Raw genomic sequence first — 16,637 nt, 5'->3', positions numbered from 1 at the left:
TGTATGGTCTCTTAACGTGCTAGTGACACCCCTGCTTTTCATTGGGGGGATGGTGCATCGTCTGCCAAGTCTTTTGCTTTCGTAGTGACTGATTCTCGTGTGCAAGTTCGGTACTAGTCCCTCTAGGATTTTCCAGGTGTATATAATCATGTATCTCTCCCTCCTGCGTTCCAGGGAATACAGGTTTAGGAACCTCAAGCGCTCCCAATAATTGAGGTGTTTTATCTCCGTTATGCGCGCCGTGAAAGTTCTCTGTACATTTTCTAGGTCGGCAATTTCACCTGCCTTGAAAGGTGCTGTTAGTGTGCAGCAATATTCCAGCCTAGATAGAACAAGTGACCTGAAGAGTGTCATCATGGGCTTGGCCTCCCTAGTTTTGAAGGTTCTCATTATCCATCCTGTCATTTTTCTAGCAGATGCGATTGATACAATGTTATGGTCCTTGAAGGTGAGATCCTCCGACATGATCACTCCCAGGTCTTTGACGTTGGTGTTTCGCTCTATTTTGTGGCCAGAATTTGTTTTGTACTCTGATGAAGATTTAATTTCCTCATGTTTACCATATCTGAGTAATTGAAATTTCTCATCGTTGAACTTCATATTGTTTTCTGCAGCCCACTGAAAGATTTGGTTGATGTCCGCCTGGAGCTTTGCAGTGTCTGCAATGGAAGACACTGTCATGCAGATTCGGGTGTCATCTGCAAAGGAAGACACGGTGCTGTGGCTGACATCCTTGTCTATGTCGGATATGAGGATGAGGAACAAGATGGGAACGAGTACTGTGCCTTGTGGAACAGAGCTTTTCACCGTAGCTGCCTCGGACTTTACTCTGTTGACGACTACTCTCTGTGTTCTGTTAGTGAGGAAATTATAGATCCATCGACCGACTTTTCCTGTTATTCCTTTAGCACGCATTTTGTGCGCTATTACGCCATGGTCACACTTGTCGAAGGCTTTTGCAAAGTCTGTATATATTACATCTGCATTCTTTTTGTCTTCTAGTGCATTTAGGACCTTGTCGTAGTGATCCAATAGTTGAGACAGACAAGAGCGACCTGTTCTAAACCCATGTTGCCCTGGGTTGTGTAACTGATGGGTTTCTAGATGGGTGGTGATCTTGCTTCTTAGGACCCTTTCAAAGATTTTTATGATATGGGATGTTAGTGCTATTGGTCTGTAGTTCTTTGCTGTTGCTTTACTGCCCCCTTTGTGGAGTGGGGCTATGTCTGTTGTTTTTAGTAACTGTGGGACAACCCCCGTGTCCATGCTCCCTCTCCATAGGATGGAAAAGGCTCGTGATAGGGGCTTCTTGCAGTTCTTGATGAACACAGAGTTCCATGAGTCTGGCCCTGGGGCAGAGTGCATGGGCATGTCATTTATCGCCTGTTCGAAGTCATTTGGCGTCAGGATAACATCGGATAGGCTTGTGTTCATCAAATTTTGTGGCTCTCTCATAAAAAATTCATTTTGATCTTCGACTCTCAGTCTGGTTAGCGGCTTGCTAAAAACTGAGTCATATTGGGACTTGAGTAGTTCACTCATTTCCTTGCTGTCATCCGTGTAGGACCCATCTTGTTGAAGTAGGGGCCCAATACTGGACGTTGTTCTCGATTTTGATTTGGCATAGGAGAAGAAATACTTTGGGTTTCTTTCGATTTCATTTATGGCTTTTAGTTCTTCCCGCGATTCCTGACTCCTAAAGGATTCTTTTAGCTTAAGTTCGATGCTTGCTATTTCTCTGACCAGTGTCTCCCTACGCATTTCAGATATATTGACCTCTTTTAGCCGCTCTGTTATTCTTTTCCGTCGCCTGTAAAGGGAGCGCCTGTCTCTTTCTGTTTTACATCTACTCCTCCTTTTTCTTAGAGGAATAAGCCTTGTGCATACATCGAGTGCCACCGAGTTAATCTGTTCTAGGCATAAGTTGGGGTCTGTGCTGCTTAGTATATCTTCCCAGCTTATATCGGTTAGGACTTGGTTTACTTGGTCCCACTTTATGTTTTTGTTATTGAAGTTGAATTTGGTGAATGCTCCCTCGTGACTAATCTCATTATGTCGGTCTGGGGCTCCGCGCATACATGACTGAACCTCAATTATGTTGTGATCTGAGTATATTGTTTTTGATATGGTAACATTTCTTATCACATAAAAGGCCCAAAAATCTGGAATTCACTACCTGTGAATATAAAAGAATTATTATTATTATTATAATCAAAAAGACGCGCTAAGCCACAAGGGCTATACAGCGCTGAATAAACACTGTTTATAAATTCAAGTCTCTTCTTAAAAATCACTTACTCACCCACAACCAAATAAATACTGAATAATTGTATCACATAAATGTTTAACCTGTGACCCAATCAAGTTTTGTTATTTTTAATTACATCACCTAACAGAATACACCATTCTACTGAATGCACAGCAACACAGTAAAAGACCATACCTGGAGTTTACCTGGAGAGAGTTCCGGGGGTCAACGCCCCCGCGGCCCGGTCTGTGACCAGGCCTCCTGGTGGATCAGAGCCTGATCAACCAGGCTGTTGCTGCTGGCTGCACGCAAACCAACGTACGAGCCACAGCCCGTCTGATCAGGAACTGACTTTAGGTGCTTGTCCAGTGCCAGCTTGAAGACTGCCAGGGGTCTGTTGGTAATCCCCCTTATGTGTGCTGGGAGGCAGTTGAACAGTCTCGGGCCCCTGACACTTATTGTATGGTCTCTTAACGTGCTAGTGACACCCCTGCTTTTCATTGGGGGGATGGTGCATCGTCTGCCAAGTCTTTTGCTTTCGTAGTGAGTGATTTTCGTGTGCAAGTTCGGTACTAGTCCCTCTAGGATTTTCCAGGTGTATATAATCATGTATCTCTCTCTCCTGCGTTCCAGGGAATACAGGTTTAGGAACCTCAAGCGCTCCCAGTAATTGAGGTGTTTTATCTCCGTTATGCGCGCCGTGAAAGTTCTCTGTACATTTTCTAGGTCGGCAATTTCACCTGCCTTGAAAGGTGCTGTTAGTGTGCAGCAATATTCCAGCCTAGATAGAACAAGTGACCTGAAGAGTGTCATCATGGGCTTGGCCTCCCTAGTTTTGAAGGTTCTCATTATCCATCCTGTCATTTTTCTAGCAGATGCGATTGATACAATGTTATGGTCCTTGAAGGTGAGATCCTCCGACATAATCACTCCCACGTCTTTGACGTTGGTGTTTCGCTCTATTTTGTGGCCAGAATTTTTGTACTCTGATGAAGATTTAATTTCCTCATGTTTACCATATCTGAGTAATTGAAATTTCTCATGGTTGAACTTCATATTGTTTTCTGCAGCCCACTGAAAGATTTGGTTGATGTCCGCCTGGAGCCTTGCAGTGTCTGCAATGGAAGACACTGTCATGCAGATTCAGGTGTCATCTGCAAAGGAAGACACGGTGCTGTGGCTGACATCCTTGTCTATGTCGGATATGAGGATGTGGAACAAGATGGGAGCGATTACTGTGCCTTGTGGAACAGAGCTTTTCACCGTAGCTGCCTCGGACTTTACTCTGCTGACGACTACTCTCTGTGTTCTGTTAATGAGGAAATTATAGATCCATCGACCGACTTTTCCTGTTATTCCTTTAGCACGCATTTTGTGCGCTATTACGCCATGGTCACACTTGTCGAAGGCTTTTGCAAAGTCTGTATATATTACATCTGCATTCTTTTTGTCTTCTAGTGCATTTAGGACCTTGTCGTAGTGATCCAATAGTTGAGACAGACAGGAGCGACCTGTTCTAAACCCATGTTGCCCTGGGTTGTGTAATTGATGGGTTTCTAGATGGGTGGTGATCTTGCTTCTTAGGACCCTTTCAAAGATTTTTATGATATGGGATGTTAGTGCTATTGGTCTGTAGTTCTTTGCTGTTGCTTTACTGCCCCCTTTGTGGAGTGGGGCTATGTCTGTTGTTTTTAGTAACTGTGGGACGACCCCCGTGTCCATGCTCCCTCTCCATAGGATGGAAAAGGCTCGTGATAGGGGCTTCTTGCAGTTCTTGATGAACACAGAGTTCCATGAGTCTGGCCCTGGGGCAGAGTGCATGGGCATGTCATTTATCGCCTGTTCGAAGTCATTTGGCGTCAGGATAACATCGGATAGGCTTGTGTTAATCAAATTTTGTGGCTCTCTCATAAAAAAATTCATTTTGATCTTCGACTCTCAGTCTGGTTAGCGGCTTGCTAAAAACTGAGTCATATTGGGACTTGAGTAGCTCACTCATTTCCTTGCTGTCATCTGTGTAGGACCCATCTTTGAAATACTCATTTGTGCTTAATTGTTAACTGTTTACAACAATGTTTACCAATGAATATGTCAGTACTTAGTTAATCTTAAGTTAATTTTAAGCCTGCCCATAATGCTCTGCGTACAAGGGGCTTTGGCATGTTACACTTAACCACTGTATTTCCTTGTACTTCTATGTATCATGTTCGAATTAATAAATAAATAAATAAATAAATACCCGTAAGTAAGACGAGTGTGGCCGATGCGAAGACAGGAGAGAGTAGTCTCCCAACCTTGATACTGATGACAAGAAGACGGCCAGAAACCTATACTCGGCTTAACAGAATAAAGTTTGTTATGGAGCAGATCAGACCAACATTGTTGCCAACGGGTGCGAAGATGGGTAGCAATTACAGAAAAATAGTCTGTGAATGGAACACTTCTATATGGAAGTTGGAGGTCATGTACTGCTGATCGCACAGCAGTGTCTGCCTGTTCATTGCCCTGTAATAGTAATGATAGGGTAGTGGTGATGTTAGAGGTAGTAGTAGTGTTGCAGTAATGTTAAGGTAGTAATGTTGGAGGTAGTTGTAGTGTTGTTATGGTAGTGGTGATGTTGGAGGTAGTAGTGTTGTAGTATTGTTAAGGTAGTGGTGATGTTGGAGGTAGTGGTAGTGTTGTAGTATTAAGGTAGTGGTGATGTTGTAGTGTTAAGGTAGTGGTGATGTTGGAGGTAGTTGTTGTGTTGTTAAGGTAGTGGTGATGTTGGAGGTAGTAGTGTTGTAGTATTGTTAAAGCAGTGGCGATGTTGGAGGCAGCTGTAGTGTTGTTGAGGTAGTGGTGATGTTGGAGGTAGTGGTAGTGTTGCAGTATTGTTCAAGTAGTGGTGATGTTGGAGGTAGTTGTAGTGTTATTAAGGTAGTGGTGATGTTGGAGGTAGTTGTAGTGTTATTAAGGTAGTGGTGATGTTGGAGGTAGTGGTAGCGTTGTTAAGGTAGTGGTGATGTTGGAGGTAGTAGTAGAGTTGTAGTATTGTTAAGGTAGTGGTGATGCTGGATGTAGTGGTAGTGTTAAGGTAGTGGTGATGTTGGAGGTAGTTGTAGTGTTGCTAAGGTAGTGGTGATGTTGGAGGTAGTTGTAGTGTTGTTAAGGTAGTGGTGATGTTGGAGGTAGTAGTGTTGTTAAGGTAGTGGTGATGTTGGAGGTAGTTGTAGTGTTAAAGTAGTGGTGATGTTGTAGGTAGTGGTAGTGTTGTTAAGGTAGTGGTGATGGAGGTAGTGGTAGTGTTAAGGTAATGGTGATGTTGGAGGTAGTTGTAGTGTTGTTAAGGTTTACCTGGAGTTTACCTGGAGAGAGTTTCGGGGGTCAACGCCCCCGCGGCCCGGTCTGTGACCAGGCCTCCTGGTGGATCAGCGCCTGATCAACCAGGCTGTTGCTGCTGGCTGCACGCAAACCAACGTACGAGCCACAGCCCAGCTGATCAGGAACTGCCTTTAGGTGCTTGTCCAGTGCCAGCTTGAAGACTGCCAGGGGTCTGTTGGTAATCCCCCTTATGTGTGCTGGGAGGCAGTTGAACAGTCTCGGTCCCCTGACACTTATTGTATGGTCTCTTAACGTGCTAGTGACACCCCTGCTTTTCATTGGGGGGATGGTGCATCGTCTGCCAAGTCTTTTGCTTTCGTAGTGAGTGATTTTCGTGTGCAAGTTCGGTACTAGTCCCTCTAGGATTTTCCAGGTGTATATAATCATGTATCTCTCCCTCCTGCGTTCCAGGGAATACAGGTTTAGAAACCTCAAGCGCTCCCAGTAATTGAGGTGTTTTATCTCCGTTATGCGCGCCGTGAAAGTTCTCTGTACATTTTCTAGGTCGGCAATTTCACCTGCCTTGAAAGGTGCTGTTAGAGTGCAGCAATATTCCAGCCTAGATAGAACAAGTGACCTGAAGAGTGTCATCATGGGCTTGGCCTCCCTAGTTTTGAAGGTTCTCATTATCCATCCTGTCATTTTTCTAGCAGATGCGATTGATACAATGTTATGGTAGTGGTGATGTTGGAGGTAGTTGTAGTGTTGTTAAGGTAGTGGTGATGGAGGTAGTTGTAGTGTTGTTAAGGTAATGGTGATGTTGGAGGTAGTTGTAGTGTTAAGGTAGTGGTGATGTTGAAGGTAGTTGTAGTGTTGTTAAGGTAGTGGTGATGTTGAAGGTAGTTGTAGTGTTAAGGTAGTGGTGATGTTGAAGGTAGTTGTAGTGTTGTTAAGGTAGTGGTGATGTTGAAGGTAGTTGTAGTGTTGTTAAGGTAGTGGTGATGTTGAAGGTAGTTGTAGTGTTGTTAAGGTAGTGGTGATGTTGAAGGTAGTTGTAGTGTTGTTAAGGTAGTGGTGATGTTGGAGGTAGTTGTAGTGTTGTTAAGGTAGTGGTGATGTTGAAGGTAGTTGTAGTGTTGTTAAGGTAGTGGTGATGTTGGAGGTAGTAGTGGCGACATAATGGAGTGTTGGAACCTCACGTTGCCAGTTCTAGCCATCAAGATGGCGGCGGCCGCCAAGGCTTCTTTGTTCTCCTTATTATTCTCATTCCTGTTTTTAATTCCGCTCCACCTAAAATATCTAACAAAACCACAAATAATAAATTTTAAATATCACGCCATTACCGAGTAAATACTGCGGATATTCTAGAGGCGGCAGCATTTTCATAAATTTTTATAAGACAATGTTGGCAACTGTGGTGTAAACAGCCAGGACTTCCGACTACTCCCATCGGTCGCTGTAACTAACGTGGAATATTCTCAATAACGCCCCTTCCTGCCTGTGTTTGGTAAGTAAATATGCTTCTGCCATTTTATTAATGTACAAAGAGTGTGAGGAAGGTGTTATAATTGGGTAATAGGGTAATATAGGTGGTGAAAAGTGTAGTGTGTTGTGGTGGTTCTCGGTGACCCTCCTAGACACAGACGCCACACCTCGCCAGACACTACTAGTATTAACTCTTAACTTTATTCTGGCGCTGGTCTGCCTCCTGGTGTTTGCTGCCTGCTCTACCAATATTACACATACTATTTTATGACCACAGCTTTATTATCAGCCTCAAGTTTGACCTTGCCGGCTACCGGGCCTCGCTCTCTCCTCTCCATAACAATTGTAAACATTTCAAAATTTGACAAGAGAATTTTCGTAAATAATGAGGCAATAAGTTTTTTAGCTGGAGCTATGGAGGCTGTCAGTGTCAAGAGAAACGTATGGAGAGTGTGGTGGGCAGGGGCCGCCCACCCAACACTTGTGCGAGTATTAGGAAGAGCAAAGGAACCTTTTATAGCATAAATAAAATGTTCTTTGCTATAAGTGATTTTCTTGTCATTTTTCGGTGTTTGCAGCCATTATTACACACTTGTGACTGTTATAACCCTACTCTCTCCTGCTCATCCTAACTAGACTCAGTAAGGTTATGCATCATATATTTTGGTGCTCTGGGATGGAAAGAAGTAGCTACTGGCATAAGAAAGTTAATGGAGGAAATTACAAGTGATCTTGCAGATTTCTTTACACTTATACAATGGTCTATCTGATCGTCTCTGATATCCTACTGGCAAAAAGTTCTCTGTGAAAACTTAGTGAAACCATTCAGGAGCACTAACTTAAACCTAAATATAAATTAAATTAGGCAGTCATTGAAAGTTGCTGCTCAGTGGAACTTGGACATTATTTTGCATTGCATATTAAATGCATGCTGTCTACTTCACAGCCATATGACCCTTGTGGGTTTAGTGCTTAGTTTTAATTATAATATCTACTCCACAGAATGAATAGTTATTTCTGCAATAGTTATCAGCAACTCTGTGCAACTTGGACATTACATTTTTTAGTTCACATATACAACCGAGGTACATCTTGGAATAAGTAACTTATTTCTCGTGTAAATTGTTATTTGGGATTTCAGGGCCCCTAGTGGAAATGAGTCACATTCTTTGACTTCGTGTTATCCTGTATAAGGACACCTAAACACGAGGTTCTAGTTGTCGTTGCTCTACAACAGCAACTGAAAAATATCTGGTTTTCATTATAACGTTGCACAAGCCAAAAATGACCTTATTTTAAGGCCTGTTTCCTCCCTTCAAGGGCAAAACACCTATCCTGAAAATAAATATCTTGTAGTCTAGAATCTGCTCTAAGAAAATTGGTTGTGCTCCGTTTTTTGCTATTGGTCTTCAGAAATGGCCTAAAATTCACCATGAGGGTTCTGAGGGCATTTTTAGGTACCATTTGCACAGGAGTTAAAAACATTTGGGGTCTTGATATTTTAGGATTGGGTAGCTGGCTACAATAATGTCATATTAAAATGTTTTCCTTTCGAGATACAGGCAGCTGAATTCAAAATTCAGTTTTACATGACACATTTTGCCTATTTTGGTTGCATACTGTGAAAAAAGTAGACATTTAAGTTTTAGGACTGCAGTTTTTGAAATCAGCTCCAAAAGTTGTATACCTGGTGAATACCTGTAGAGGGTTTCTGAGGTCGATACCCCCACGGCCTGGTCTGTGACCAGGCCTCATATAGGCATATCTACTTGTATAAATTTTACTCTTCAAGATTTGCCACAGCAATAACCTGAACATCATTGATTGTTTGCTGCAGCTTGGAGAAATTTTCACCCTCCTCCCTGAGGGCCATAGTATTACTACTGTTGCATATGAGCTAAATTTTTCCCATTAGTTTGATATACATGCCAGCCTTCACGTAAAATTTTATTGAAATTGGAGCAGCTCTGTATAGCCCTTGTGGCTTAGCACTTCTTTTTTATTATAATAATAATAATAATAATAATAATAATAATAATAATATTGAAATTGGAGATGGGCAGGCAGGGACGATTTTCAAAATTGGTCCACTTGACATGGAATGACCCATAAGTTAACCTAAACTTAAATTACATCTTTGGATAACTCACATTTTAAGAAGTTTCTGAATTTTCCCCCTGGATATTTTTGCTGACATCATTGATTTGAAGTGCCAGTGTCTTTGCTGTACACCAACTGCAAATATTATTTTTGGTATTGGGAATTGAGCACAGTATTGTGAACATGAGAGGCACACTAAAGTGTTAGTTAGGGGGCTATAGTTGTGTTAATTGTATTGTATAAAATTGAATCATAGAATAGGAATCCCTGCTACATTACAGAACAGCTAACAATCATTCAAATTCAATTTTTAATTTCTTTGTTGTAGAAAAATAATGTAGTTTACATGTAATAAAACAATGGTAGGCACAAAAGAAAGCAATTAATATGCAGTGCATTTTGGGCAAACTAATCATATAGACTATACTATTTAAAAAAAAAAGATGCATGTCAAATGTATTTGTGCAATATATGAACATCAAAAATAAAAAAATTTTAATTTTACTGTTATTTTGATCCTTCATGAAAATAAAGTTGCAACTTGGCTTCAGGTGAAAATAGTGTAGAGAATTCTGAAACTGGTTAAAGGTATGTTATACAATTTTATGCAGGTGCTGTATGACCCCAATGGGTTTAGCACATAATAATAATAAATACAATAAGCCCTTGATTTAAAGGACCTAAAATTTATGGAACAAAATTCATTGGGTCAGTTTCAATTTTTTAAGGACAGTTTGTTGGTTGCAGAGTTGTTTTTTATGATTATGGCAAAACAATCTTATCTCTGACCACTGCAATTGTCATTACTGACTTCCTTCTATAAGTCTGATAAATTGAGGGTGTACTGTCAGAATTATATATAATAGAAACAGCTGGTTATAGGAAACTTCTTGGATAGTTTAACCTGTGCAGAAGGCTTTTCATTTAACCCGTTCACTGTCGAGACCCTCTGCTCTCAAACTTGCTCCCAGTGTCGAATTTTCAAAAAATGAAAAATCCTTTTCTGAAGGTAATGAAACCAAAAGTCTGAAATTTGATGGAAAACTTATGGAATTATGCTCTCGCAAAGTTGGCGGTCTCGACAATATTTACGCATCGGCGATTTTGCCCACCTTGCGCTCTAATTTTGGCCAATTCCATTGTTGCAGTCCACCAAACTTGTAGCTATTTCACTAGTGTTCCTTCTATCGATTGTGTACAAGAAACCGCCCATTTACCTATTTCAACTACCCAATAAAGTGATCAGAAATTGGTAATTTAGCAAATTTCATACAAAACTCAGCAATTGCCAATTTGAAAATAGGGTCCAGAATAAACAATGTAAACATTCCTGGCACTAAATAAACATTTCTTCTGTTCCTTGGTCGTGTCTCCAGGCCCCTCTTATATTGCACTTGCTTTTCATTTTGAATTTTTATTCACACAAAAAGATGATTTACTGTTATGCAGACTACTACATTATTATAATTGTATAAATAATGTCAGTGCATTCCTAAATGCATATTTAACTGGCTACTTTTAGTCCTAATCAGAATCATCTCTATTTCTGTAATATGCCTTCCTTTCTATCAAATAAGACCAAGAAACCATGAATACAACCATAAAATCCATGTGAAAATGCATCGCAGAGTCACTGTTTTAAACTAAAAACACAGTCGCAGTTTTTTCTCATGCACTACGTGCTGCAGGATTTTTTTTTTATGGTTCGCACTTAACATACAGACCCATTCTCTCATATCAAGGCCCACTCACAACTTATCTGAGTGAGCTGAGCTCGTGGCATCGTGCTATGGGACCAGGACCGACACTGGCTTCAAAACCGTGATACAATGTGACTGACAACGAAAGGTTAACCCTTTGACTGTTTTGGTCGTATATGTACGTCTTACGAGCCAGTGTGTGGTAGGCCCACATGTGAGAGAATGGGTCTGTGTGGTCAGTGTGCGCAGTACAAAAAAAAAATCCTGCAGCACACAGTACATAATGAGATAAAAAAAAAACTTCGACCGTGTTTTTTTGGATTAAAATGCTGACTTTGAGGTGTATTTTTGTATAGTATTTATGGTTGTATTCTTGTTTTCTTGGTCTCATTTGACAGAATGGAAGATGTATTACAGAAATAGAGATGATTTTCATTGGTTTCACGATGAAAAGTACCTTGAAATTGAACTCAGATTAGCGGAAATGTTCGATTTTTGTCAATGTTCAAGAGTAAACAAATGATGTCATTGTCCAATAAATGTCCAACTAGCCATTCTAATATGCAGTCACAAATGCGTTGACATTATTTATACAATTATTACAATATTGCAGTAGTCTGCATAACAGTAAATCTTCTATTTTTTGTGTGAATAAAAATTCAAAATAGAAAGCAAGAGGATTATAGCAGTGGCCTGGAGACGTGGCTGATGAACGGAGAAAATGTTATTTTAGTGTTAGGAATGTCTGCATTGTTCATTCTGGACCCTATTTTAAAATTGGCATATTTTTTAATTTGCATGAAATTGGTGAAATTGCCAATTTCTGACCACTTTACTGGGTAGTTGAAATTGGTAAATGGGCGGTTTCTTGTACTCAGTCAATAAAACAAATGAAGTTCTAAAGAACTAGCTATGAGTTTAGTGGATTGGAACAATGAAATTGACCGAAAATAGGGCTCAAAGTGGGCGAAATCACTGATGCGTAAATGTCGCCGAGGTCACTAACTTCGCAAGAGCGTAATTCCGTAAGTTTTCCATCAAATTTCGTACTTTTGGTGTCATTACCATCAGGCAAAGATTCTTTTTCATTTCATAAGAAAAAAATAATTTATTTTTTTTCTCCAAATATTTTGCGACACCGGGAGACACCTCGGGATTTAAGGTTGCGACAGTCAAAGAGTTAATAGAATATGCAAGACAAAGTAAGTGTAAATGTCAATTAAATAATTTAACTGAAATGTCTGCATCAAATCAGGCGAGTTTAATTTGCTGAACCAAAAAACTGGATAAAATTAAAAAAATAATGCAGTATTATAGGTGAAATACAGTACTGTAGCTAACAAAAAAAATGTTGCAGAGCACACAGGTTTATGGTTGAAACATTACAATGCCCATAAACTATAGATGGGCATTGTTAATGAACATTTAATTCCTGGTAAAATACATAGGTCATTTTGTCATGATGGCTAGAGCACCTATATTGAAAATATACAGCAGAACAGATATCTAACTGATGCTGTCATTACAGATGAAAAATCTTTATTTTTTCCAGTTTAAAAGATGGTTATATTCAAAGTTAATTTTCATATCCTAAATGAACAGATACTAAGAATCACAAGATAGGTATTAGCAGCTAAAAATTTGCTCTTTCTAATGATAGACGTTAGAAAAAATTGGTAGTATCCACAGTGATATCACCAAAAGTTGGTCAGATTTGCTACATTGGATCGATCACCAATGTTTAGGTAGGTATGTGCTTTACTGTATCAGCAAATAAAGATTGGTAACTTATTTCAACGTGGTTAAGCATACTTGTTTAGTTACTAAGCATCATGTTATAAAATGCTTTTCTATAAATTTATTGGGTTGCCTGGTGGCTAAAGCTCCCGCTTCACACACGGAGGGCCCGGGTTCGATTTCCGGCGGGTGGAAATATTTTGACGTGTTTCCTTACACATGTTGTCATGTTCACCTAGCAGCAAATAGGTACCTGGGTGTTAGTAGACTGGTGTGGGTCGCATCCTGGGGGACAAGATTAAGGACCCTGATGGAAATAAGTAAGACAGTCCTCGATGACGCACTGACTTTCTTGGGCTATCCTGGGTGGCTAACCCTCTGGGGTTAAAAATTCAAAAATCTTATCCCTCTTATCTTAACAAAATTTACAGTTGAAATAAATGTGATGAAATTTGTTTTCATTTTCAACACAGATGTAAAGATTTGTGTCAGCATTACAATTTTTTTGAAATTGGCAACAAAAGTTGAACACAAATACCAAATTGCAAGAAAACTACTGTTTGTGCCACATCAGCCGGTGAAATTTAGCTTATTTTTTTGCAGTTACATATTCGTACATCGATTGGGTTTGCCCTAACATTGAGGGCCCTGTTGACCAAGCTATAATATAAAAATAATAATAATTTTTGTTTTGACATGATACATGGTTGTGCAAAGGAATATAATACTTGAGTATACATGCCAAAAGCCCCATTGTATGCAGAGCATTTTGGGCAAACTTAAAATTAACTTAAGACTAATAAGGCAATAACAGTTCATATGGTCATTAGATGAGTTAAGATGAGTCCAAGAGAATGGAGTATTCTATTAGATAATGCTATATGACGTTAATAAGTCTAGTAGAGCAGTTCAGTATAGAATAAGTACAATTTTGATATAGTTTATAGAAAGTACAGTATTACAGTTTAGAACAAGTTTGAAATTGAATAAAGGTTGAGCAATCATCAGAAATATACAGTAATGAAATTGAAACAATTTTAAGTTTGAGGTAAATTATCAAATAGTTGAGCAGTCTTAAATTATTTAGAATTTTTTTTTGAGTAGCTTTTGAGTAACTGGTAGATATTAAGTAAAGTGTTTGGTTAATTTTGGGTGATGAGATTATTTCTAAGTAGGGCCTTAAATTGATTTGCAGACAGGGGTCCTGGATTTCTAACTTTGTGGAACTTTGTTTGAAACTTACATGGACCTGCTCGCCAAGAGTTAGCAAAATTGGAGATGGTCAGGTAAGGACCGTTTGTCTAATTGACATGGAATCGCCCAAATGGGTTTACTCCCACATTAAGGGCTCTGTTGACCAAGCTGTAACATTTCTGGATTTGGAACTTTGAAGCCTGTGTGGAGCCTCGCACCAAGTTTTAGCAAAATTGAAGATGGTCAGGTGAGGACCATTATTGTAGTTGACATGGAATCACCCAGGTGAAAAAACCTTCTCAACTGTTGATACTGTAAGCAAGCTTACCCTTCTAGCTGTGGCAGATCATTCATGTTTAATTTCCCCTGTGGCAGAATTTTGAAGAAAAAAAAATCTCAGCTTGATATAGTATTATTTTTCTAAATAGAACTACGAAAACAAAAACAAAATAAAAAAAAAGATTTATGGTACATTGTATGGTTCTCCTTCATCTGCAGTAGCAGCATAAATGCATAAAGTGACATTTGTGTTTTACAATTGACTTCAAATCTTTCTTCTTCTTTCAACAAACCGGCCAAATCATGATTGTTTTTCATTTTTTTCAGTGTCTAATACCAGAATCACTAGTTTCTTACATTACACGAGTGTTAGTACTCTAAAAATCGGGATTTTATGAGCATGTGGCATCAGCGTTAGTGTTTCAAAGATACAGTACAACAGCAGTTTCTTTCACTGTCGAAGCTGAGATTTGAATAAAACAATTGTTTGCCATTGTAGACCGGTAATACAGTAATTGCTAGTCTTGCCCACCATAATCTTCCTCAGAATTGTATCAAGAAATACGTATTTGGAAATAATTATAATTTAAGGATTTTATTTAGGCTTTGTTTACATAGAATAGAAATATGTATTTGAGCTCACACAGGTGTTATGGGCACCTGTGTGAGCACTATTTAGATTTAACCTACCATAATACAAACGGTATGACCTCTTGCTCCAATATTAGTCCACTATTAGTATCATCAAATTTTAATAAATTTAGAGAAATAAGGCATTATCCTGCCACTTCCACTAAGGCAGCTTGTACTCACCTATTTGTGGTTGCAGGGGTCGAGTCTTAGCTCCTTGCCCCGCCTCTTCACCGGTTGCTACTGGGCCCTCTCTCTCCCCGCTCCATGAGCTTTATCAAACCTCGTCTTAAAACTGTGTATGGTTCCTGCCTCCACTACGTCATTTTCTAGGCTATTCCACTGCCTTACAACTCTATGACTGAAGAAATACTTCCTACTATCTCGCTGACTCATTTGTGTCTTCAACTTCCAATTGTGGCCTCTTGTTTCTGTGTCCTCTCCCTGGAACATCCTGTCTTTGTCCACCTTGTCTATTCCACGCAGTATTTTATATGTCGTTATCATGTCTCCCCTGACCCTCCTGTCCTCCAGTGTCGTCAGGCCGATTTCCCTTAATCTTTCTTCATAGGACATTCCCCTTAGCTCTGGAACTAACCTTGTCGCAAACCTTTGTACTTTCTCTAGTTTCTTGACGTGCTTTATCAAGTGCGGGTTCCAAACAGGTGCTGCATACTCCAGTATGGGCCTGACATACACGGTGTACAGTGTCTTGAATGATTCCTTACTAAGGTATCGGAATGCTGTTCTCAGGTTTGCCAGGCGCCCATATGCTGCAGCAGTTATCTGATTGATGTGTGCTTCCAGAGACATGCTCGGTGTTATACTCACCCCAAGATCTTTCTCCTTGAGTGAGGTTTGCAGTCTTTGGCCACCTAGCCTATACTCTGTGGTCTTCTGTGCCCTTCCCCTATCTTCATGACTTTGCATTTGGCAGGATTAAGTTCGAGAAGCCATTTGCTGGACCAGGTGTCCAGTCTGTCCAGGTCTCTTTGAAGTCCTGCCTGGTCCTCATCAGATTTAATTCTCCTCATTAACTTCACATCATCTGCAAACAGGGACACTTCTGAGTCTAACCCTTCCGTCATGTCGTTCACATATACCAAAAATAGCACTGGTCCTAGGACCGACCCCTGTGGGACCCCGCTCGTCACAGGTGCCCACTGTGATACATCATTACGTACCATGACTCGTTGTTGCCTCCCTGTCAGGTATTCTCTGATCCATTGCAGTGCCCTTCCTGTTATATGTGCCTGATGCTCTAGCTTCTGCACTAATCTCTTGTGAGGAACTGTGTCAAAGGCCTTCTTGCAGTCCAAGAAGATGCAATCAACCCACCCCTCTCTCTCGTGTCTTACTTCTGTTATTTTATAAAACTCCAGAAGGTTTGTGACACAGGATTTGCCTTCCGTGAATCCGTGCTGGTTGGCATTTATACTCTTGTTCCGTTCCAGGTGCTCCACCACTCTCCTCCTGATAATCTTCTCCATAATTTTGCATACTATACACGTCAATGACACAGGTCTATAGTTTAGTGCCTCTTTTCTGTCTCCTTTTTTAAAAATGGGAACTACATTTGCCGTCTTCCATACCTCAGGTAGTTGCCCAGTTTCCAGGGACGTGTTGAAGATTGTGGTAAGTGGCATGCACAACATATCTGCTCCCTCTCTAAGGACCCACGGGGAGATGTTGTCCGGTCCCATTGCCTTTGAGGTATCGATGTCCCTTAGCAGTTTCTTCACCTCCTCCTCATCTGTATGTATGTCGTCCAACACTTGTTGGTGTATTCCTTCCTGGTGTCCCCATCTGGTCTGTCCCCCCCAGAGTCCTTCCTCTCTCTACTGTAAATACTTCCTTAAATCTCATGTTGAGCTCCTCACATACCTCTTGATCATTTCTTGTGAGTTCTCCACCTTCTTTCCTCAGCCTTATCACCTGGTCCTTGACTGTTGTCTTCCTCC

The 16,637-nt window shown here is 40.3% G+C and overlaps 1 protein-coding gene across 2 annotated transcripts in view; it reads left to right on the top strand.

Annotated features, from left to right (window-relative positions):
* Window positions 1-6,747: 6,747 nt before the first annotated feature.
* Window positions 6,748-16,637, top strand: part of LOC128688888 (zinc finger protein ZFP2) — a 47,504-nt gene continuing 37,614 nt past the window's right edge. The window contains exon 1 of one of the 2 annotated variants that reach the window (XM_053776917.2): window positions 6,748-7,058. The gene's annotated coding sequence lies outside the window, so the exon portion shown is untranslated. The remainder of the gene's footprint in view (window positions 7,059-16,637) is intronic. The other variant, XM_053776915.2, reaches the window with a different exon arrangement.

Source organism: Cherax quadricarinatus, chromosome 16 (assembly GCF_038502225.1).
Source record: "Cherax quadricarinatus isolate ZL_2023a chromosome 16, ASM3850222v1, whole genome shotgun sequence".
Lineage (NCBI taxonomy): Eukaryota > Metazoa > Arthropoda > Malacostraca > Decapoda > Parastacidae > Cherax > Cherax quadricarinatus.
The sequence above is the reverse complement of the archived record's forward strand: the minus strand, read 5'-3'. Positions and strand labels throughout refer to the sequence as shown.